The sequence below is a fragment of the Gopherus flavomarginatus genome, chromosome 5, assembly GCF_025201925.1.
Source record: "Gopherus flavomarginatus isolate rGopFla2 chromosome 5, rGopFla2.mat.asm, whole genome shotgun sequence".
Classification (NCBI taxonomy): Eukaryota; Metazoa; Chordata; order Testudines; family Testudinidae; genus Gopherus; species Gopherus flavomarginatus.
Genome location: NC_066621.1, coordinates 37,010,731 through 37,035,297, shown reverse-complemented (window position 1 = coordinate 37,035,297; position 24,567 = coordinate 37,010,731). Strand labels below are relative to the sequence as shown.

The 24,567-nt window shown below is 49.5% G+C and overlaps 1 protein-coding gene and 2 long non-coding RNA genes across 9 annotated transcripts in view; 2 read left to right on the top strand and 1 right to left on the bottom strand.

The window, feature by feature from the left end:
- LOC127052478 (zinc finger protein OZF-like) overlaps window positions 1-24,567 on the bottom strand; it is a 62,476-nt gene that overhangs the window by 31,840 nt on the left and 6,069 nt on the right. The window lies entirely within an intron of this gene.
- Window positions 15,600-17,112, top strand: LOC127052678 (uncharacterized). The gene is made up of 3 exons (XR_007774858.1): window positions 15,600-15,676; window positions 16,457-16,561; window positions 16,970-17,112. It is a non-coding gene; the product is annotated as an uncharacterized LOC127052678 (long non-coding RNA).
- LOC127052685 (uncharacterized) lies at window positions 17,396-20,410 on the top strand. The gene is made up of 3 exons (XR_007774865.1): window positions 17,396-17,449; window positions 18,887-19,039; window positions 19,923-20,410. It is a non-coding gene; the product is annotated as an uncharacterized LOC127052685 (long non-coding RNA).

Genomic DNA, 24,567 nt, shown 5'->3' with positions numbered 1-24,567 from the left:
CTGCACAGGGTTCTTGCAGCACAATGGATTGTTTGTTGAGTGTGGTGTAGATGGGGGCTGTTGTGCAGTGGTTGTGTAGCTGGCGTGCCTTGGGTTGGCTGCCTAGGGCTCCTGGCAGCCAGCAGCTTGTTTGTTGATCTGTAATTTATGAACCTCTGAATGCAGGTCCTGGAGGAACCTGTGTGATGAGGGCAGGAGGGAAGGATGGAACCAGGACAGGGTATGTGTGGGGGGGCTCCCTTTATCCTCCAGAGGAGAGTCAGCCCCCAGTTCTGCCTCTGGGTGGGTTCAGATCTCTCCTGCAGTAGCATTTGGTAAGGCAGGCCGTGGCTAGTGGGGCAGGGTCCGTGGTCCTGGGTTAGGGTGACCAGATGTGCCGATTTTTGTGGTTTTTTTCTTGTATAGGCTCCTATTACCCCTCACCCCCTGTCCGATTTTTCACATTTGCCGTCTAGTCATCCTACCCCAGGTAAGCCAAATGGAGCAGCCTATGCCCAGGTTGCACTTGGCAGTGCTGTGCCCGGCGGCCATCTGGGGCTGGCTGGCAGCAACTAGCTATGGAGTTTTCAGACAGTTGCTGCAGCCTTCCAAGTATCTGCACACACATTCTGTCTAGGTCACTTTCTGAAAACAAGCTGCCTGATGCAGTTCTCGAAGCCCCAAGTGGACCCCAAAGAACCCGCTGAAGACCCGGAACACCGCCGGGTAAGAAAAAATTAAAAAGGCGCCTCTAGCCAGGGAAGGGATTCTCACTGGGCACGGGGTCCAATTCAGGGGAATTGGTGGAATCGGCCTAAAGCCAGCTCTGCCAATGTTTGCTCACCGCAAACTAGTTTATTATTTTATTAACAGGGTCGCACTTGCCTCGTTCGTTAAGTTGATATATGCATGTGAGTCAAATGTTATCGCTCCCAAAGTTCGTCTTGTTGAGAGAGAGAGAGAGAGACAACGTCTTGTTTCTTGTGTTAGTTAATTGAAGTCGCACTTGCCTTATTCGTGCAGTTGTGCAACTGTTTTCTACACGACCAGTCATAGTCGGTCTGTTTGTTTCTAGTAAATTGCGTGTGATATTTCAGTGTGTAATACTAAATGGACTGTTATTGGAAGATTAAAGTTTTCTATTCAATATTATTTACCCTTCATAATGAAATGCCAGAAAAGCATTAGTGATTGGTTTTCCAGTAAAATGACAAAATCATTAGTCAGTAGTTCGAGTAGTGAAAAATAATGATTTAATTACTGAAAACGCCGATGACAATAATTTTGGTGATGAAAATATCTTAAATGTTGAATCATCTGAAAATGTGTCCACAATGGAAGAAGATTTACATGATTGTGAAAATGTAGTACCCGATTGTTGGACTTCTGAGCAGGCACGATATTTTTTAAAGAAATATAATGGCTTGATAATTGAAGGCAAAAAACTTGGCTGTTCCCACTGCGCAAAGACGTCACATTTGGGGGTCCTTGGAGGAAAATCTTTACACATTTCTTCGAAATGGCAAAAATGTACTATTAAAGCATCTGGAACTGATAAAAAAGTTCAGCAAGCTTCATTAAGAAGAAAAATGAAGGAACATTTCGAATCAAGCTCTCATATGAGAGTTATAAATATTTTTTAAATGAATCTAAAAAAGAACCTCTCACTACAGTGAATGATAAACTTACTGAAAAAAATATTGCAATAACCAGCAAAAATTTCAACATCGTTTACAGCTTAGTAAGAAGAAAACGACCAATGTCAGATATGGAGGATGAAGTAGAGCTACAAATTAAGAATGAAACTGATTTAGGGAACTGCCTACATTCTCAATTTTCAGCCATCAGAATCGTAGAACATATTGCTGAATGAATAAGAAGAATAATTTTTAGTAAAATAATCAAAAACTATTCAAAGATTTGTATTATTATTGATGAAGCTTCTACAATTTCAAGTAAAACTGTGCTTGTAATTCTTCTAAAATGTGAATTACAAGATTCTTCACCAACAATTTTTCTTGATTTAGTGGAATTAGAATCAACAAAAGTAGAAAATATTTATAATGCTTTGAGACGTACATTAACTGATACAGGATTTGATACAGAATATTTAAAGAAAAGTTAATCAGTTTTTGTTCTGATGGCACGAGCACCATGCTTGGACATAAATCTGAAGTTGCTACAAGACTGATTGAAGATTTTACAAACATTATAATTTGGCATTGTTTGAATCATTGGCTACAAGTGGCTTAAGATGATTCTATAAATGATATCAATGAAATAAGCCATTTCAAGATTTTTTTGGAAAAGATTTATGCAATTTTTCATCAGTCAAATATAAATCAGTTTGAACTTAAACAAGTTTCTGAAGAACTATATATTGAAATCATCAAAATAGGCTGTGTTTTTGGTCCACGATGGGTTTCTTGAAGCCTTAGAGCTGTCGAAGAGGTCTGGAGAGCGTATCCAGCTCTTTATATTTACTTTTCCAAAAATCAGAAATTTTCTGGCATGCCAGAAAAGATTGAAAAACAAAGAATTTTTAAAAGACTTGGCATTAATGATTGACATTTTGGATGAACTTGCATTATTATCAAATTCACTGCAAGCTAGACAATTGAGTTTAACAAAGGAAGATAAACTAATCAAACGAACAATTTTTTTTCATCCAATTAAAAGATAGTTTTGGTATACAAGAAAATAAAATTAATGAAATGATAGAAAGTGATGCTTTTTAATGCATAGAGTTTGAAGATAATGTAAGGTTTAAATCACTGCCACAGGACAATGTAATAGAGTGCATTATTGAAAAAATGAAGGCAAGATTATTAAACGAAAAGCACATTAAATATAAAGAAGATAATTTAGGTCATTCTTGTAATATACCTAAAATAGTTGAATAATTCAGTGTTATGGATCTCATTTCATGGAATATTGAAGAAGTCAGGTTACCTTGGAAATCAGGAGAAGAAGAAGTGCATGAATTAAGTACATTCATAAAATTTGTAGTCGATTTAAATGATTTTCCTGACTATGTAGACAATAACATTTCAATCAAAAAATCTTCCTGATCTGGAAACAATAAGGAAAGCAAAACAAATTATGAACACAATGGCAATTAGTTCTGCAGAAGCAGAAAGAGTTTTTTCGTTGATGAATATTATTTGTAGTGATAAAAGGGCGAATTTAACAGTTAAACATAACTCAAGCTTTATGACCATCAATTTGTTGGGAAAACCACTAAGTTCTTGGGACCCAATACCATATGTTAAATCATGGATGACAAGTCATCGATCTACATTAGATACCAGAATTCGTGTATCCAACACCAAAGATTATGGAGATCAAGAAGCCATTTGGAAACTACTATCTACTTAGTAATAAATGTGCTTAAATATTCGTTAAAATGTTGTTTGTTGTTGCATTGTATACTTCAACATGAATATATTACTTTTTTTAATAACTTAAGTAGTTCACATGTAATATTTTAAAATACAAGAAAAGACATTTCATTCTTTATTATTTGCTTACTCATACATCTCTTTATATTCTTTTCAAATGTATTTTAAATTCATGTAATAAAGCAATACTTTGTTTCTATTGTAATAAACATGTAAAAAATTTTTTTTTATTGTTAAGTATGACTCCCAGTGATTCAATTCATTGCCATTTCTTATGGAGAAAGGCAGGGTTGAAAGTAACTTAAAGGACTTGCCAGTACTCCAGAGTCCTGCTGAGGGAGAGGGGCCTCAACCAGAAGAGGTGTGGCCTCTATCAGAAGAGGTGGAGCCTTTAAATCCTGGGGCTTTTAAATCAGGATTTTAAGCGCTCGGAGAGTCAGCTGAAGCTAGGAGCCAGGCCCTTTAAATCATCCCCGGAGCTACCAGCTGGGAGCCCTGGGGTTTGGGCAGGGGTGAAAGTAATTTACATTTCTTACCCGTATGGTCCTATCGCAAGCAACCCACCTCTCCTACGTACTTCATGGATCCCTCCTATTGCATGACATAGATAGAGAAAATAAAGCTACTATTACTACTACCAATACTGTCTGTAATAAAACTTTACAATTGGAATAAGCCTGAAAAAGTGAAAACTCACTGTCACATTTTTCTCCGTATCTTCCCTCCTCTTCCAGCCAGGCTGCGGACACTGGGCTCCATGCTTTCTCCCTGCCTGGCACTCAGCAGCAGCTGCAGGAGTTTCCCTCTAGCTTGCAGCAGGAGCAGGGAGACTGGCTGAGAAAGGGAGAAGCCTGCCTTCTGTATAAGAACAGTTTAAACCAGGGATCGGCAACCTTTCAGCAATGGTGTGCCGAGTCTTCATGTATACACTCTAATTTAAGGCTTCGAGTGCTGGTTTTTTAGAAGGTCTCTCTATCAGTCTATACTATATAACCAAATTACTGTTATATGTAAAGTAAACAAGGTTTTCAAAATGTTTCAGAAGCTTTATCTAAAATTAAATTAAAATTCAGATCTTATTAGTGTAGTGTGATCCTTGCTCTTGCTTTTCCTTGCTGAGTTTTCCAATGTCTGGTGGCACCTATTTAGATACTTTAAGCTGCATACAGGCTTCTGACTTATCAGTTGATAACCAGGTGGCAGAAGGTCAGCGGCTGGAACCCCAGATCAGCAGCCTAGGTGAATGGAGCTGGTGGCTGGTAGGGCTGAGCAGGGCTGAAAGTCTGGACCCTGTCTAGCAGGGGGCCTGCGCTGGAACTCCAACTGGAAGCAAAGTGAGTGGGCTGCGGGGACCCCAGCTGGCAAGGGGCCAGCAGCCAGAACCCCAGAGCAGCCGGGGGCTGACCACCAGAGCTCTGGGGTTTCCACCACTGACTCCTGCCAGCTGGGGTCTCAGCCTGGGGTTCCTTCCCCCAGGCCAGCAGCGGGTGCTGAGTGGGACCCCGGCTGGCAAAGGGCCAGCAGCGGGAACCCCAGATAGGTGGCAGGCTGAGCAGCTCAGTCTGCCCCGCGTGCCATGAAAAATTGTCTCGCGTGCCGCCTTTGGCACACGTGCCATAGGTTGCTGACCCCTGGTTTAAACTCAGCTGTTCCCTGTGCGGTTCAGTAACATTTCAAAGAGAATCTGCAAGCAGTTTGGACATCACAACCATGATCCTCTGCTGGGGAGGGAATGGGATAGATTTGAACTTGGAAATGGTACCTGATTTTGATTGTGTTTTTTGGGTATAGGAGATCCCCTCATCCTGGGGACAGAAAAGAACTGCCCCTGCCATGGTCACACACACTCTCCCCTCCCCAACAATAACAACTGGGAGTGAAATTAACAAGGATGCCAGAAATGGCTTCTAACCCTGGGGGCTGAACTGCGCAGGGAACAGCTGAATTTAAATTGTTCTTAGGCAGGCAGCAGCAGCAGGCAGTGTCCCTACTGCAAGCTAGAGCCTAAAGGAGGAGCCCTGCTGGGGATGAGGAATGCAGAGCCTTGTCTGCAGCCTGGCTGGAGGAGGGGGATGGAGAAGACGAGAAACCAATGTGACAGTGAGTTTTCCCCTTCCACCTGCTTTTATTAGCTCTGGATTTAAGCTGTGCAGCCAAATACTTTTATTTGTTGTGTATATTAGTATTGGAGACAAGATCCCCTCATCCCAGGGGCTGACAAGGACTGCCCCTGCCATGGTCAAACACACCCTCCCTACTCCCCCCAGCTACTGTGAGTGAAATTAACAAGGATGCCAGAAACTGCTCCTAACCCCGAGGGAACAGCTGAGTTTAAACTATGCTTATGCAGGGGGCAGGCTTTTCCCTCCCTCAGCCAGTCTGCTTTTCTTACCGGTCCTCCGTACCAGCCCATACCTGCTTACTTTCACCTGTGTCACAAGTCCAAACAGAGGAGAAACAACCTTGAAGGAACAGCTTTCCATACTGTTAACGGCTAACAAGCCTAACAGGTCTGAGGGTCTAATTTTGCAAGCCGAGCTTTTTGTTCTACTGGGTACTTTTATCTAATTCTTCAGATGTATTATCTGAATAGCAAATTATTACCCCTACTAGCAGTAACAATATGAATTTTGAATCCTTAATTTTATCCTGGATTCTCTCTAACTCCTTGGAAGGTGATTTTAGATGATGCTTCATGCATCAAACATTCTTTTCCCCTGTGTCATCCTGGCATCTCTGTTGCTGGGTTTGGGAGGAGGGTTAGAGAGAATCCATTGTGCCGGAATATGGGCTGCAACCTGGCACACTCTAAATAAACGTGCGCCAGGGTTTCCCTTGCGCCACAGAAGGCGCAGGTGTTCAGAATAGGGGTAAACCGTGTGAAGTACATGACTGTGCTCACATCCCTGTGGAGGAGCTACCGACTGATATCTCCGGAGGGCCTGGGAACCAGGGTGGAGTATAGGCTAGTCCAGTGGGACTTCTCACCATCGAGAGGTGGCAGGAGGTCCTGCCCCTTTGTGTCATGGCGGGATGTGAGGGTGATGAAGTGAAGAGGGTGGAGCATGAGCATGTACAGATGTTTCCTTGGCACGGTCTGGAACTGAACTGGCTGCAAATCGTGCAGCTGGCTCCTGGTGAAAGTGCGGGGGAGGGGCAGGGGGGCGGTCAGGTCCACAGGGCAGGGCCCGATGAAAATGTCTGGAGTGTCTGGAGTGGAGGGTGGGTGGGGCATGCCCTTTCGCAGGACCCTTCCTGGCAGATGCTCTGCTTTCATTCCTGGACACTGCCAGGAGGCCCAGCTTCCATCCCTAGCAGCTTGACTGTTCCATCCCCTACTGTGAACCTAAACTGCCATTAAAGAACTATCCAACCCCTTCCCAGGTCTCCTCCCACTGGGGGGTCTCTCTAGGCTGAGCACAGGCTGTCCTTACAGCACCCAGCAGGTCTGGATCCTACTTACATGCCACTCCCTTCTCATGTAGCCCTGCACTTATTCCCTTCACCTGGGGATAGGTTCAGTTGAGCTGCAACCTCTTTCATGGCCATCTCACCCTGGGACAGCCTGCAACTGGAAACCTGTGAGCTAATAGTAACTGTTTCTATGAAAGTTGCTGAAGGTACAATGGAAGAGGAAATCCTTTGGACTGGATTTAAGTGATTTCAAAGGAAAGTGATTGTGAGAAAATGTCCAGCATCACCCTAATAGCAAAAGAAAAAGTTGAAGGTCCGAAAGGACTTTATGTCCATCTTCTGTATAACTCAGGCCATAGAACGTCACTGAGTGCTTCCTCCAGAAAACCTATGGCATGTGACTGAGCCAGAGCACATCTTCTGAAAAGACATCTCCATGCATTCGAGCCAGCTGATAAGAAAAAATCTTTCTTCTGCAGTGATGTGAAGTTAAAGAACATGGAGAAGAAGAAAACTTCTACTGGGGTTGTTACTGGAGCTGAAGCAGAGAGGCCAGGATAAACGTGGCTAGGGCCCAGGACTGACTCTCAACAGATCTGCCGTTCTCTATTCCTGGCTTTTTGACCATGAGCGAATCTCTTTGCTTCTGTGTGCCTCAGTTTCCACAACTATCAAATAAAGCTAATCAAGATTCTTTTTTTTTTCTCCTCTTTTGCAAGGCGGGAAACTTAGATACATTTTGGGCCTGTCTACACTACCAGTCTAGAGTGTCTTTGTAAGCTGATGACCCCACCTCTTGTTCAGAACCTATAGACAACACAAGCTCCTAAGTTTGTTCTGTGCTTAGCCCCTATGGACCAACTGGGTTGGCCGGCCTTTTCTCGCTGGGCTGTGTGCAGCAGGTTCTGGGTACTAGGGATATGAAGAGGCTCTCAAGGACTAATTCTTGAAAATAAATATCAATGAACTGAAACACAATATAAAATCACTGCTGCTAATATTGGTGGGTGATCAAATACTAGCAGAGTGATAATTAATGCTGAGGACAGAGCTGTGACATAGAGTAATCGGATCCCTTGATAAGTTGGGACCCAGTGAAAGAAAACAAGTTTGAAAAGAACCAAAGGAAAGGTCCTCTACCTAGTAACAAAGCATGCAGGCCACACCTACACAATGGGGAAGTATCTCCAGGAAAGTACTAACTGTGAAGAGGATTTAGGGGCCATGCTGGGCAAGTCATTCAACATGAGCACCCAGTGTGAACAGGGCTAACGCCATCATTAGATGTATGAAAAGAGCAGTGAATAGCATAGGGAGGTGACTCACCATCAGTAAGACTGATCCTGGAATACAGCCTCCAGTTTTGGCATCCACCTTTGAAAAAGATTTTGAAATATTGGAGATGGGGCAGCCAAAAGCAATGAAACTTTTTGAGGGCTGGAGACAAATGCCTGCTAGTGAGCTATTGAAGAGCTCAGCACGTTTAGATGATCAAAAAGATCGGGAGGTGACGTCATTGAAGTGTTGAAGTGACTTCATAGAGAGAAAAGATTGGGTATTAAAGGGCTCGTTAATCTAGCAGAGAAAAGCAGAACAAGACCCCGTGGCTGGAAACTCAAAAGAGACCAATTCATATTAGAAATAGGACACAAATATTCAACAGTGAGGATGAATCACCAAAGGAAGAAACTAGAAAGGGAAGTGGTAGGAATTCCCCATTTCTTGGTGTCTTCTAATGAAGATGAGGTGCCTTTCTGGAATGTGTTTAGTGAAAAACTAGCTACTATTCTATACAAAAAGCATGTGCTATGCAGGGTGTCAGATTACATGCTCTAATTGTCAATTCTGTCCATAAAGTCTGCTAATTTATGAACAATTGAGCGTAGCATGGGGAAGAGCCTCTCGTGTTCTACTGCGTAGGCGGTGTCATCCCCACAATGAGGAGTCATTGAGTGGAGTGAGACAGGGGCAGCAGCTCAAACATCCAATGTGGCTGGACAAGGGCAAGACATCAGCACTGCAGGGAAGGGGTGAGTGAGGCAGTGGCAGGACCTCAGCCTATTGGACAAAGGTGGTGAGGAGGCGATGATCTCACAGAGGGATGTTGACATCAGCCAGGCAGGACAGGGGTGCAGGACAGGGGCAACCTTGGAGATCCCTGTGGCTTTGCTTCAGCACATCTTCTTCTCGAGGTCTCTCCTTGAGGACTGATAGAGAATTCACTTTCACGTATGTGAGCGCAAGGAGGACCCTCTTCGGAGTTTTCTCCTTTTCCTTGGTTGATTTTGCTAGAAAACAGATGTCCCTGTAGAGAAGGTAAGAGCCTCTGAGAGGTTTGGAACCTGTTCAGTCTGATCCATCACGTGCCAGCTGATTTTTAGGAAAGGAAAACACTAGATTGTGGGGGCAGCATTTTATTTCCAATCTAGGGCTTTATCCCTTACAATCACTGGGGACCTTGGGGATTCTCCTTTTTGTTTTCCCTTTTCCTCTGTCCTTCTGACCTTTCTTTTCTTGCTTCCTTTGTTCCTTTCCTCTGCTCTCCTCCCACCACCAGGAGCTCTGTGTGTGCACTGGAGGGGGTGGGAGGGTTTTGAGACGCCCTCACAGAGAGATGAGACTGGAATAGTGCTCCGAGAGTGATCCCCTCGGCAGGGCTGCCCAGAGGATTTCAGGGCCCTGGGGTCCTTGGTGGCTTCGAGGCACTTTGGTGGTAAGTCCTGGAACGGAAGAGCCCCCAGACGCCGAATTACAGCCGACGACCCGGCGGCACTTTGGCGGTGGGTCCTGTTTCGGCGGTAATTTGCTGGCGGGGGGGTCCTTCTGCCACGGAAGGAAGGATCCCCTGCCAGCGAAAACCGGGAGCTGAAGAAGCTCCGGGAGCCCGGGCCACACAAGAGTTTTCCAGGGCCCCCGAAGCGAGTGAAGGACCCCCATCCAGGGGCCCGAAAAACTCTCATAGGGGCCCCTGCAGGGCCCGGGGCCTGGGGCAAATTGCAAATAAGTCACAACCAGTTATATGTTTGACCAATGTTGATGCTGCTCTCCATTCATTGTCTCGGAGCAGTTCATGATCCTCTCTAACCTTCCAATTCTTCAAAAAGAATTGTAGAATAATTCCTGTGAACAATTGTTGGTCTGTAGCTCATTTGAGAGCAACTCTGCTACTTAGTGGCTGCATCAGCTAAGACAAGTCACTGCTCCTTTCTCAGCCTTAGTTTCTCCTTCTGTCAAGGACAAATAACGATCCACTCCTACCTACCCCATGATGGGTGGATGATGGGGATCCATTGAAGAGTGTCACTAGTAGCAGTGCAGAAGAGGAGGTGTCCTATCACATTGAGCCATATCAGATGATGACATAATATTCTATTGTATTGGTATTTTATTCTTTTGAAATTGTAAAGAGCAGCAACTGCTTAGCTCAGACTGAAGCATCTCATCTAACTTTCTAGACCACGGTGTCTCCTCTTTGTGTACGACGAGACAGTTTAATGCACTGTGACAAGGAGGAGATGCTCTTGTTTTGCAAACAAATATTTTTGCAAAGAATTTTCATCCTACTTGTTATGATTTCAAGAAACAAAGTGATTTAGTCATTCAGATTTGGATTTTCTGACAGAAAACGGTTTCCATGAAAATTGTCATCCCTTCTTTCCTGAGCTCTATCCCTGCCTCCATGGGGGTTGTTGTCTGTTAGTTAGAACAGGAATCAGGACTGTTGGCTACTCTTTCTGGCTCTGTCACTGCTTTGCTGTGGGACTCCTTGAGTAGGTCCAATGGGAGTAGGGTCAATTCTCTAACTCCAAGCAGCAGTGAGCCTGGGTGAGAAGGGATGCTCAAGCTGTCTGCAGAGGAGAAAGGGATGTTTCCTGGTGTTGAACGTCAAGAATTCTACACTTTGCTAAAATGGCTGGTGTAGAGAAACAAGAAATAGTTGGGGCCAAACTTGAACCATTGTCTCTTTTAAAGCCCATTTGGGTATGTGAGTGCCAGAGAACCATAGAGAGGGGGAGAAACTTGCCCAGTCCCAAAGATCAATAGGCAGCAATGGAACCAGAAGTGACACTTCCTCTCAAAGGCAGGGGGACTGGACATTAGGGCCTGGATGCAATTGCCAGCTGTGGGAGGGAGTGTGCAGCAGTGTTAGTGAAGGGGTCCATCCATGGCTCTGACACTCGGTGTGACTCTGAGCCGGTAGCTGAGGCCCGTTTGCCATCAGTAGGGTTGGGGGTCCCATGGCTACAGCCCAGGGGGGTTGGAAGGCTCCAGAAAGGTGTGTAAAGTGCTGGGATGTCAGGATCCAGGAGCCGCTGTCACCTCCGCACTAGGGCAGTGTTCTGCACCCCTTGGCTGCTGGCTGACTTTCTCTGTCCCCTGGCAATAAGACAGACTCTTGTTTTCACAGCCAGTCGATTGCCCTAGAGTCATCACCCTGCCTGCTGGCTGGGCAGGGTAACTCCTCACGTCACCACCCTCTCCAGTCTGCCTTCACTTGGAGACTGAGGAGGAAGGCGAGGGACATCTGCTGGCCCTGAACATCCGCCATCCATCAGGCCATCACGTAGAGCAAGTGAGTTGCATTAGGGTTCCAGGGTGCCTTACCCTGTGTCTGGAGAAAGGCAGAAAGAGGGGGGGAGAACCTCTCCAGAGGGGGATTTCATTTGCAAACAGCCGCCAAGAGCCCTCACTCTCAGACTTGGCAAGGGCTTCTCCAGAGCCATCTTCAGTGTGTTTGGAAAGGTGCCAGCAACAGGGCTCCCAGCCCTTCCTTTGTGGGACACTGTTCCCCAGGCTGAGAGTCTCATAGCTGGGCCAGCCCCTGCGAGCTACTGAGCATGGAAATCAATGGGGAATGAGGAGGGCCCTGGTCTTCCTGTGCCTAAGGTCTTTGTGACTTTGACATGCGGAATGGTTTCCTAGGAGAAGTCCAGACTCCTGGGTTCTGTTCCTTCTTTAGCCGGGGTGGGGGAGTGTGGCCTGGGATGACAGGAGGGGGCTGCTTGTCCAGAGTAAACGATGGTCTTTGAGACTGACCCTGTTGCTGTGAAAGGGTAAGACTTCCTGGATACTGCAGCAGCAGCAGCAGGGATTACGAGGGGGAATGTTGGGAGCAGATCATGCAATGAACTCCTGCCAGTGTGTGTAGCTTGCGCTCCCTGCACTTGTGTGGGGGGAGAAGGGTCTGCTCTGGTTGGAGCAGGGATGAGGAGGGACTGAAAAGGCCCATGAGTGAAAGGATGCCTTGAGCCCAGACTCACACCTGCTCCCTGCTCGATTCCAGGCTGGCCAGGCTCCTGAGGATGTTCAGGAAGAAGGCTCTGCAGGTGGCCCCAGAGCCTCAGGGATACAGCTGCAATCTTCCCAAGGGGAAGAGCAACCGCTTCATCCCTGCTGGTGGGGAAGCAGCTCCCATCCAGGCCAGAAGGCGGCAGTGCCCAGCCTTCTGGCGAATAAAACCAGCTTCCGGCGCAGGCGACGAGCTAGGAGAGGCCCCGACCTAGTCCAGATGGAGCTGGCTCAGGATGTGTTTTCGAAGACAGGACCCAGCCCAGGAGGGGAGCCAGGCAGGGAGGCTCTGGTGCTTGTTTTGTGGGCAGCAGTGGCCCCAGGAGCCCAGCCCTCATTCCCAGCAGGAGGCATCGCCCTGCCCGGTCACTGAGGACCTTCCAGCCCCCTTAGGCCAGGAGGTGGAAGATCCCTATCCCAGCACCAGCAGCTCAGCACGGGACAGCAGCAGTGCCTGGGACTCTGGCAGCAGCGACGCCGATGGACGCTGCTGCTTTGTTCCAGGTGAGGAGCCAGGCTGAGCTCAGGGAGGGGTGAGGATGGCGATGTGAACACCCTGGTCCCAGACACTCTCCCAGTGATATGGCGGGGTGGGGGGAGGTCCCCAGCCCAGGTGTCTGGCCTGAGCCATGTGAACCCTACTGACACCAGCAGCAGTCACACAGCTGCCCCAGCAGCAAGGGGAACTGGGGGTGGGGGGCATCAAGAGCTGCTGCCACTTTGTACCTTGATGTTCCGGAGCTGGGGGAGTCGGCACCTTCCACAGAGTCCTTGACAGTGAAGGGGAAGCTCTCTGCTCTGGGCTTCTGAAGCTGTTGGAGGCTGAAGGCATCCCTCAGAGGGAGGTGTGTAGCCTGATCTGCCCTGGGTGCCTGAAGTGGGAAGGGGGGCCTTTAATCCTACTCTCCCCACCATGCCCCTGTCCTTCCCCTAAGGGGTAGCAGACCTCACCCTGTTACCTTCTCTCCCTGTTGCAGGGACCCCCAGGCGTTCAGAGGAGGAGGAATGGCCGGCCATGTCCACAGATGAAGCTGCTCTCAAAGTCATCAGAGAGCAGCTCCAGTGCAGAGAAAAGGTACAAATGTTCCCCACCTGGGCTGAAACCAAGATTGTCCTGTCCTTTCCCAGCATCCCCACTCCATACCGAGGGTCTTGTCCCTGATAATCCACTACCCCTAATGAGGCCCTTTTACTTCCATGATGTGGGACCCCCAAGATGGGAGTGTTTGTCCCACAACAGCTCTCTCCTCCCCCCATAGGCACTGTCCCAGTTCCTGATCCTGCTTGTGTAGGAGTGGTGGGGGATTTGCACAATAGATGGGTCCCCACAATACCCGACTGAGGCCTGAGCCCTGGAGCTGGTGTGGGTGGGGCAGGAAGGTCCCTAGCTAACAGGTTCTCTCTCACTATATTCCCCGCTCCTGGTGGGTACAGGATGAGGGGCAGCAGCTCATGTTCCTGCAGGCCATCTACCGCATGTATCTTGCTGCACAGGACAGAGGGTAGGACACACTGGAGCCACGCTGCTGCAAGGCGGCTGTGGTGGAGAGGATTGTGGTGAGTGAGACATGTCATACGGCAGCTGAAGGGAGGAGAGAGACATGGGATTGGCACGGGTATCATCGGGCTAATGGGTGGGGGGTGGGGGGTGTTGGAGGGGGCAGCAGAGGGCAGAAATTGCTGGGGCTGAAGGCTGGGGAGAAGAGAAGGGAGTAATTGTGAGATTGGGCAGTCAGGAAATTGTGGGACTGAAGTGCAGCTGAGACTGGGGGACAAGGAATGACATGGTCCCAGCTCAGTAGTTGGGGTGGTGCTGAATGGGGGCAGTTTTGACAGGGAGGAGGAAAGAAGGCGATTGGGACTGAGCTGGGCAGGAATCCTGGAAGGGGGACAAGTTTGATGGGCAGGAAGAAATCGGAGGAGCAGGAGTGGGGGATCCTGCTGGCCATGTGGGGCACTGGCTGTGTAATCTCTATTGGGAGGTGTCAGTAGGACTTGAATCTCTCATGCTCCTTTGTCTCCTTCGCGTCTCACAGGAGCTCATTGAGGAGCTTCCTAAGGACTCTCCACCCAGCACCATCCTAGCCAACTCCCTGGTTCCAGTGGGCAACCTCAGGTACCGAGACAGCCCCCTCCTTCCCACCGCTGGCTCCCCTAACCCCAGTGCTGCTCAGGCCCAAGGCTGGGAGTCACTGTCCCTCCCACTCCCAGGTCACCTGCCAGGAGTGGCTCCTCTGGCACATCTGGTGGGGTGGAAAGTTTCATTCTCTCCTGGTGGGACTGTTCTTTTCACTCCACTAACATTCCAGGGGCCTTGGGGAGGGGCTCACTCCCGGGCTCAGATACAGGAGGGGCAGCAGTCTTCAGGGAACAGGCGCTATTCCTGTCCTGCCACTGTCTGTCTGTGACGCCTTGGCCTTGTCATTCCCTAGCTCAGGGCCTCAATTTCCATTCTCGCCAGCCTGTGCCTATATCCCTGTGGTTTTGTGTTCATGTTGGCTACAGTCCCACCCCCGTACTGCACAGTCTAATACCAGCTCCTCTCTCTTGCCAGCACCATGAAACCTGCCCTTGAGCCAGACCTAGAGACCCACCTCTTGCGAGCTGCCCTTCGCTGCGTCTTCACCCTGGGCATGGAGAAGGACACCATCAACAGCCAGGTACATCCTCCTCCTCCAACCTCCTCCTCTTCCAGAGTGGTCCTTGGTCCCTGCTCTTTTGATTCGCTGGAGCTCCAGGTTTAGGGGTGGGGTAAGCAGAGATGGAACAAGCTGCAGAATTGGACCCTTCCCTCCAGAGGATTACCCCTCCCTGCGGGATTCCTTTCTTTCTTTCTTTCTTTCTTATGCCGTGTTTTGCCCAGCAGCCCAGCTTCCATCCATAGCAACTTGGCTGTTTCATACTCTTCTGCCTACAAGGCCCTCTGCAGAGACCTGCTAAGCTCATGGATCAAAGATCCAGGTATCATCAATCCTTGCTAATTGCCTGCAGGGCCGGCTTTAGGCCAATTCCACCAATTCCCCCGAATTGGGCCCCACGCCTAAGAGGGCCCCGCACCCAGTGAGAATCTCTTCCCTGGCTAGAGGCACCTTTTTAATTTTTACTCACCTAGCGGCACTCTGGGTCTTCGGCAGCACTTCGGCGGTGGGTCCTTCACTTGTTCTGGGTCTTCGGCGGCGGGTCCTTCAGTGCCACCGAAGATCTGGAGCAAATGAAGGACCCGCCGCCGAAGTGACTTGGAGCACTGCCCGGTGAGTACAAGCCCCATGTGTTTTTTTCATGTGTTTTTTTTTGTCTTCCCTGCTGGGGCCCCATTGAAACTGTTCAAATTGGGCCCCGCACTTCCTAAAGCCGGCCCTGATTGCCTGCACTGGGATGTGAATGAAAGAGGCTAGGATATGTGTTTGGGAGTCTCCCCAGTGCTTCCCAGAGACCCCTCTTCCCATCCTGTGGCAGGTGTAGGCCCAGTTTCCCTAACTCTGACTCATGCTTTGCAGGCTCTGCACAATATCATGCGAGAGCTCCTGGATACCATGCTGGGGAACCTGCTGGCAGAGTTCCCAGACGCAGACATGCTCCACTACATCTTGTAGGTGAGCCCCATAAAGAGGGGTGGGAACCAAGTTTACCTTAACTCTTTGGGGGACTGGTAAGGAGAGACTGGAAGATCCATTTTCCACTCTGTTCTCCTAGCTGGGTCCCCAGTGGGGCATCCTTATTGGGGAGGTCAGTGCAATGCAGTGTCAGGTCCTGTTTTCTTGAGGGACAGAGAAAGGAGCTGGGACTTCAAGCCAGAGGTCTGCCTGGTTCTGCTGAGCACTAACCACAGGGCCCCTGCTTGTCTTGGGGAGTGAGAGTCTGAAAACCCACCCTTTCCTCCCCCGCCCCGCCCCACACCCCCAACACACACACGCCATGAGATTCCAGAGATGGTTCTCAGAGAAGAGGCACATGCTCCTTCCTAGAGAAACAGGAGGACCCCAGGGAATCAGCCTTTCTCTTTGATATGCTCTGAAATTCCTGGGAGGATTGTGCTCTCAGTGACTCCCTACATGCCAGCAAGGATTTTAGTACCAGGGAAGGGCAAGGGTTCAGTCTCCTTTCTGGTGAACTGTTCAGGAATCAGGAGTTCTGGGAGGATGGGACCAGCCCCAACACCGAACTTGTCCCAATCTAGAGAGACCCTGACGAGTTGTGACCTGCAGGATACAAGCTGTGTCCTGGGGGAAAAAATCCGCTTATAAAGCTCTGTGATCAATGACTCAGCTATTCCCCCCTGCGCATAATGTCTCGGGCCCTTAGTGCTGGGGGGTGGGGCTCATTTGCAAAGCACCACCTGCCCATTGATCCTGACCTGCCTCCTTTCCCCACAGCATGTCAACCTCTGGATGGTGTCCAGGGTGTCCCAGGATAGAGCCAGGGCTATTAGAAGCAGCACGCCCCTGCTCAGATATGCAGTCACCCTCCCTGAGTTTGACGTAAGTGACCTTTACCCCAGCTTCCTGACTCCAGGCGTAGGTGGGCTGGCTGCAACGGGCTGTAGGATCTGTTGCTGCTTCTGCTCCTGCAGGGGCTGTGGGTTCGGAGTGTTCCTCTTGGGGAGGCAGAGTCAGAGCAAGGAATGAGGTAGGCTTGAGTCAAGTTCTTCTTGTCCTGGTCAAGTGTTGTCCCTAGGCCTTTCAGAGGATCATGTTCCAGCCCCTGCTTGGCAACCCAAAGCAGCTCCTGGCTCCCTTGGCAGCAGAGCAAATGAAGGGCCTAGCTCAGGCTCCTCTCCCCCAACATCTCCTTCAGAGGGGCTCAGGGGAAGGATCCTTCTGGCCTGGGGGGACAGGGAGCTGACAGGAAACTGCTGATGGAGTCTCCTCTCCTCTCCCTTCCATTAGATCTCAGCAGAGTTCCCTAGGATGGGTCACCACGTGGCCCAACTGGCTCTGTTTGTCAGTGACCCAGACAAGGACATCAACCGGCAGGCCAGGGAAGGGACTTCCCGGCTGTACCAGCTGCTGCTCCAACAGAGGGGTAAGGAACTCGCTGGCACATGGAACCCAATAGGGGACTGAGAGTGACCACAGGTAGATAATGGGACCCCAGACAATTTCTCTCAGGCTGGCCCCAGCTGGAGGTCAAGTCTCTCTCTGCCTCTGTTCTCCACTCCACTGTGCAGCCACCAATGGGATTGGATGGACACAGAAACTGCAAACAGAAGGATCAAAGTCTCTCTCTATCTCTTTCTTTCTTTCTCTCTCTCTCTCTCTCTCTCTCTTCCAGGGCTGACTATACATGAGGCAGAAGATCTGTGGTGCCACGACTGGCCCTGGGACACCAGGCTCCTGGGCTATAAGAACACAGCCAGGGTAGGGGAGGTAAGGACACTGTGGCAGGGCATGAGACAGCTCAGTTAGTTGGTCTGGCTGGGGTCCCTGCGGTGGATGCCTCCTGGAGACAGGGCAAGAGCCCACTCCTTATTTCCATCTCAGAGTTCCTCATCCAGCACCCAGTGGGACAGGCTGGTGCTAAAGGTCCCACACTGTTACCTCGCTAGTTGCCATGAGTTGAGTGTCTTACATGGAGCCATTGCTACGTGGCATAAGGAGAATCCCCGGATGGGTGAGTTAATAGAGGATTATGGCTCTGGGTGTCTCTCTGCTCCTTGTCCCCCTGGCTGATCCCCAAGTGTCTGAGAGAAGAGCACTTGGTCAGTCAGTCACTATTGCTTGATGAGACCCTTGTTTAATTCCCTGCACCCTGTAGAAGCAGAGAAAGGAGGTGGGGTTTGCCCAATTCCATTGCCAGTCAGGAAGCAGAATGCCCCAACCTGGGCACTGGGTAGGGGACACAGTGAGCTCCAGAGTCAATATGGACCACATGAGCCCTCCTCATGTCTCCAGACCCGGCCAGGGAATGGCAGAGTATCTGGATCTCAGCCACTATTCCAAGAAGCACATTGTCACTGACCCAAGTTGCAGCTACTTGCTGCACAAGTAGAAAATCAAAGACCACCCCCCCCACCGCCCCGTCTCACAACTGTGGGGAGAACATCCAAATCTTGAAAGACACCATAACCCAGTGCCCCCAGATTGGAGTCAAAGGTGAAATGGGTGATTTCCACAATCTCACAGAGGAGGCCTTGGAATGGCTCCTGGATCTACAAGTGCATCTACAGAATGCTGCTCTATAGACCACACGTGAGAGAGACTGTGTGAGCTTGTCCTGCAAGCTGAATTGCTGCAGCAGAAGAAAAGTTTCCTAGGAGGGTCTGTGATGGGGACAGGGACGTGAGTCTCCTTATCCTTGTCAGGTTGCAGATTGGATTCCCTTTGGAAGAAACCAAGGAGCTGCAGTGGCCTTACCCAGCAATTACTAATTTGGTGGGAATAGACTTTTGGTCTGTCAGCTCCAACCCCCTCCCCCACACGCACAGTCCTCTAGTCACTGAGGTGCAGGAGATCTCTCTGCTGGAAGCAATACAGGGTCCCCTATTATCTCTGTGCGCTGCACAGCAGAGTGGGCCCTGCTCCCCCACATTAGAGATCCATTTCCAGCCCAACATGGCCCCTGCGATCAATCTCCCTCCAGAAAGAGCCACTGGAGGCTTTGGTCCCTAAGCATCTGCCACCTTTTAATCAAGGGGCTTTCCTGAGCCATGGGACCCTGAAAGCCTCCTGGGGAACGAATTGCCTTGGCTACAGCAGCTCTCTTACCCTTCCTTTGGGGCAGCAGATGCTGAAGCCATTCTATCTACAGGACTTGGAGGCTGGCTCAGGACAATCTGCTAAAGCCTCGTGTCCTGTTGGGTTTAGGTCTTTGGAAAATTCTTCTCTGAGGGGCAGAGAAAATACTTCCTCCAGACAGTAATGCTGGCTATCCACGACTCCCTGCTCCGTGTCAGCCAGGCTGCATTTCTCCTCACTTACTCCATCAAGAGGGAAGCCCAGCAGCTGATGGGGGACAAGGTAAGCAGCTGCATTAGACTCAGAGATTGGGGGTGGGGCCCAGGCCTCATTCCCATCCTATCACCATTCACTGTCCTGAAAGCAAGAATCCTAGTGGGGACTTCTGGACTTCTGTTCTTAGGATATGATGCTCTGCTCTCACTTCTGGGAAGGGCAGGAGAGTCCCCTAAGTGCCCTCTGTGAACCTTCCCTGCCCCACAGACCTGCACCCATTTTCCCATGGCCTAGTGTCCATGTCACCTGAGCCAGCACCCGGAGCTGCTCCCATCACTGGCAGCCTGGGAGGCCAAGGACTGATGGGTGATGGCGACTGGCCAGGCAGTTCTGAGGCACACGTGAGTGGGGGAAGTTTGTCCTGCTGCTGGCAGGGCTGGACCCCCTCTAGAGAGAACGGGAGGATTCAGTCACCAGGGGCTGCTGACCTCCCCCCTTCACCAGTGCTGCCATCCAGTGGCTTCAGCATTTGTCACTTGGGTGACTTGGGGAAAGGTCTCAACCTCCTCACATTCCCACATCCCACTTCACTGCTGTCAGAATCCCTCCTGCCCCGCTCCCTGCCCTACCTGGGTGAGGATGGAGGTAGGGGTGGAGGAGAGGGTTCTACAAACTTGAGCAGTGTCCCCAGGTGCGTTGGAGGTGCAACAGTTGTCAGAGGCACTGACGGGGAGATGGCAGGAGCTAACCCTACAAGGAGGGGGGTTGGCACTTGAGGTCACTAGAGAGGACAACAAGCCTCCATCCTGGGGATCAGGAGTGTGAATCCACCACTCAGACATGAGGAGCTGCTGGGTGGAAGTGGTGCTGGTTCCAGGTGACCTTAGTCCTCCCTGGGCAGATTTCTGGGTGGGGTCTCAGTCTCTGACACGTTCTCGTTCCCCTGCAGCTGGAGGATGTCACAGCCAAGGTGATGTGTCAGCTGCGCATTATCCGTCACTTGCACCAAGTGCCTGAGGCACTGCAAGGGCTTCGCCTCATCTGATGCCCTTAAAGGTTCCCCTCCCATGTTCAGCAACTCCCGCTCCCTGCTGTAGGTATTGCTCTGTCTCACTGTAACTGGGGGGCTAGTGGAAGGGGAAATGGAGGCCCCTGTCCCTGACAGAAACTCTCTCCCCTCTCTGTGGGCCAGGGTCCTTCCCTCTGACTCCAAACTTCCTTCATCTGGGGCATGAGCTCTTCCACTCACTCCCATACCCCTCCCCTCTTTCCTTGCTCTTACCCCCATCCCATTCCCCATGCTGCCAGGCAGAGATCTCCCTGCCCCATATGGCGCAGAAGGACCTTTGTGTCAGGGCTACAGACTGTCTGCCCAACTGAAGCTCGGGAAGCTCTACATTTGAGGAGGTGAGGATGAGAGAGAGGCTCAGGGCCTGCTTCACCTCTTGCCCTTTATTCTTCCTTTGGCCCTTCTATGGGCTCTCAGAGGGTGACATGAATAGGAACCTGTCTTCTAGGTCTTCGGGTGTGTGCAAGCCTCCCAGATGGGTGCAGTCAGAAGCTGAGCCACCTCAGGGAGCAGTGGGGACAGGTCACCTTGTCCTATGAAACCAAGCAGTGCTAGTTCTCAAAGAGGCTGAGAGGGAAGACCCCGCTCCCTCATGGAGGTAAGAGCCATTGACTTCTTTGGGAATATGGGTCTCCTGGGTGAGAAATGGGATCCCTGCTGCATAGCCTGAGAGGGAGCTTCCTCCATCCCTGGAACAGAGACATCTCCATCACTCTTGTTTTTTTTTCTAGCAAGAGGCTCCCAAGAAATGTCCTCAAACCTGTTCTCCTGGGAGCATTTCTGGGAGGAGGCTTCCATCCCTCAGGCTCCAACTCCATCATGCAGTCTCATTCACATAACAACATCTCCACTCTCCAGTTCCACGTCCTGCAGCAGGACAAATGAACCTTCAGCTCCTAGAGATCTGACTCTGACCTCCTTCTGATCAGCAATGGGGTTTCCCCATCCCCTCAACAAACCTGTCAGCCTCTGAATGATGAATGTCAGAGTCACCAGAACCAGCAAAACTCCAACTGCAGCCAGTCGAGCCTTTGTGAACTTAGCCCCTCTGGAAACCAGCTCTGAACTGGAGAGGTCTGAACTCATGGACACCTAGACTTTAAGGTCAGAGGGGACCATTCAGGATCATCTAGTCGGACGACCTGCACAATACAGGCCACAGAATCTCATCCACCCACTCTTGTAATAAACCCCTAACCTATGTCTGTACTACTGAAGTCCTCAAATAATGGTTTAAAGATTTGAAGGTGCAGAGAATCCTCCAGCAAGTGACTCGTGCCCTATACTGCAGAGGAAGGTGAAAACCCCAAGGGACTCTGCCAATCAGCCCTGGAGGAAAATTTCTTCCTGAGCCCAAATATGGCCATCAGCTAAACCCTGAGCCTGTGGGCAAGACTCACCTCAACCCAATAAAAGCAGGCCTTGGCAGCGCAGGTCTGTAACAGGGAAAGGAGAGTGCTTTCCCCTGGGCTGCAGAGCCTGGGGCTTAGCCAAACTGGTTACAGAATGATTCTTACCTCAGAGGGACCATGTATTGGCCCCGAAAGTACCAGACTTCAGTGGTGATCAAGCCTAGCTGAGTTATGAACTGGAATGAGAACTAGGTAGGAAATTGAAAGCAGCAAGGAAAGCCTAAAAGGGAACTTGAGAAGAGAGGTAGGATGTGCCCATGGAAACCTGCATCAAAGAGAAAAGAGCAGCCCTAGCTATTGAGTACAGAGCCCTGGGCTGCTACCAGTGTCAGAGTGGGACCGGGTTCTGTTGTGTATTTGGTTGTTGTGGTAATAGAATCTTGTGTTGCTATGGCAACTGGGTCAGAGTATTAGGGGATAGCCCAGCCTGTTTGGCTGCCTGTTGGTTAGTTCTGTGTGTAGCAATAAATGGCTGCTCCAAGGTTTACAGCTCTCTGTGTCTCCAGTGATTTCTTCCTAAAGCTGTTGCCCCCCAAGGATATAACAATGTGGCGATGAGGATGGGATCTCTGTGCTGCCCCAGCAACAGAAGGAAGTAAAGTTAAAGGTACAAAAACAGACAAACAAACCTTGTTTGCTGCTGGAAGGGGCTGAGAAGTGGCTTGTTTGCTCTGACTGTGCAAACTGAAACTAAAATCATGGCTACACTCTCAGGGCCATTGGAACCTTTCGAGGAGTATATAGTGCAGTGGCCTGTATATACTGAGCATTTTGAGCTTTTTGTTATTGCAAATGACATTACAGAAGAGAAGAAGGTGCCAATGTTCTTAAGTGTTGTAGGGGCTAAGACCTACTCCCTGCTGTGCAACTTACTACACCCTGTTAAGCCAGAGACTAAATCTTACAGTGACATTGTGGAAATCCTGGGGTCCCATTTTTCTCCAAAACCACTGGCAATTGCTGAAAGATATAGGTTCCACAAAAGAGACCAGAAAGAAGACGAAACAGTTGTACAATTTGTAGCAACTCTGAGAAAGCTTGCAGAACACTGTGAATTTAAGGAGATGTTAAATGAGGCCCTACGTGACAGGTTAGTGTGTGGCCTGCACAGTGAAGCTATACGGAAGCACCTATTGATAGAGGTTCAGCTTACCTTACAGAAGGCCATTGTTATTGCTGTCTCCATGGAACTGGCTACAAAGAAGGCACAAGCCATCGGTGCATCCCCTAGGGTGCATAAGGTGTCACAAGAACCTAGCCACAAAACTGTGGGGAGTCAGGAATGTTACCACTGTGGTAAGCCAGGTCACCCTGCATCAGAATGCTGGTGTAAGGACCTGGTGTGTCGACACTGTGGCAAAAAGAGACACATCGAGTGTGCCTGTAAACAAAAGAAAAAAGAGGCCTGTGGTCTGGCTAACCAAGAAGGGAAATCTGCATATCCTCAAGGAGACCCAGGATAACCAAGGAGATACCTCCTCACAAGAAGAAGAGCCACTCCACGTTTTGTCTTTGGCAGTGAGCTCACATGAATACTGGGTAACCCTGTTGTTGGACGGCAAACCTATATGCATGGAACTGGACATTGGTGCAGCCATTTTGCTGGTCTCAGAGACTGTGTATAAAGAAAAGCTACAGCTTCTTCCACTTAAAGCAACAAAAACTGTGTTGAAGACATATACGGGAGAAGCTGTACCCATGTTGGGCAATACTGATGTTAAGGTGGAGCTCAATGGACAGGCTGCTAAATTGCCACTGTTTGTGATGAGAGGTAATTACCCAGCCTTAATGGGTAGGTCTTGGCTTAGGAAGATCCAGCTGAATTGGGCAGAAGTGCACCGAGTGACTAAAGAAGAAACGGGTCTGACCACTATACTAAGGAAACATGCTGCTGTTTTTGGAGAGGCTCTGGGAAGTATGAAGGGAATCACTGTGAAATTGAACATTAAACCTGACAGTCAACCAAAATATCTGAAAGCCAGAACTGTGCCATATGCCATCAGGCCGAAAGTCGAAGCGGACCTGGAGCACCTGGTCACAAATGGTGTCTTAATACCAGTTTCCCATAGCCCATGGGCACCTCCCATTGTTCCAATAGTGAAGAAAGATGGCTCCCTCTGGATTTGCGGTGATTTTAAAGTCATTGTCAACCCAGTGTTATGTGCAGAGCAATACCTGCTTCCCCAAATCGATGACCTCTTCGCAGGCCTGGCTGGGGGACAAAAGTTCAGTAAGATTGATCTGAGTCAAGCATATTTACGCATGCACGTTGATGAAAAGTCCCAAGAGCTGTTGACTATTGTGAAGCATAAAGGGCTTTATCGATACTGTCACCTACCCATTTGAATAACATCTGCTCCCGCCCTGTTCCAGAGGGCTATGGACCAGACCTTGTGTGGCTTGCCAGGAGTCCAATGCTATCTGGATGACATCCTGGTCACTGGAAGGAATGAGGAGGATCACCTAAAGAATTTAGAGGCTGCCCTACAAAGACTGGAAGAGTATGGACTGTGAGTCTGCAAAGACAAGTGTGAATTCTTCCAGCCCTCTGCTGAATATCTGGGACACATCATTGATGCTACAGGTCTTCGTAAGGCCCCTGCCAAAGTTAAGGCTATTGTGGAGGCTCCCCCTCCTCGAAATGTTAGCCAGATTTGCTAGTTTCTAGGACTATTGAACTATTATGGAAAGTTTATCTCACAGTTAGCCACACTGCTAAAACCACTGCACAAACTCCTTGAGAGAACAAGGCCTGGAAATGAACTGAAGCCTGTGACGTTGCTTTTAACAAAGCTACGGATGTATTGCTAAATTCTGAAGTTCTGAGGCACTTTGATCCATCCTTACCCCTACAGTTGGCCTGCAATGTTTCCCCTTATGGAGTGGGAGCAGTCGTGTCACACATTATGCCTTTGGGAGAAGAGAGACCTATTGCTTTTGCTTCACGCACTCTAAGCAAAGCAGAAACTAACTATGCCCAAATCGAATGTGAGGCATTGGGAATTGTTTTCAGAATTCGAAAGTTTCATCAGTACCTGTTCGGACAGAAGTTTACTCTTCTCTCTGACCATTGACCCCTGACTTCAATTTTTGGACCCCACACAGGCATTCCT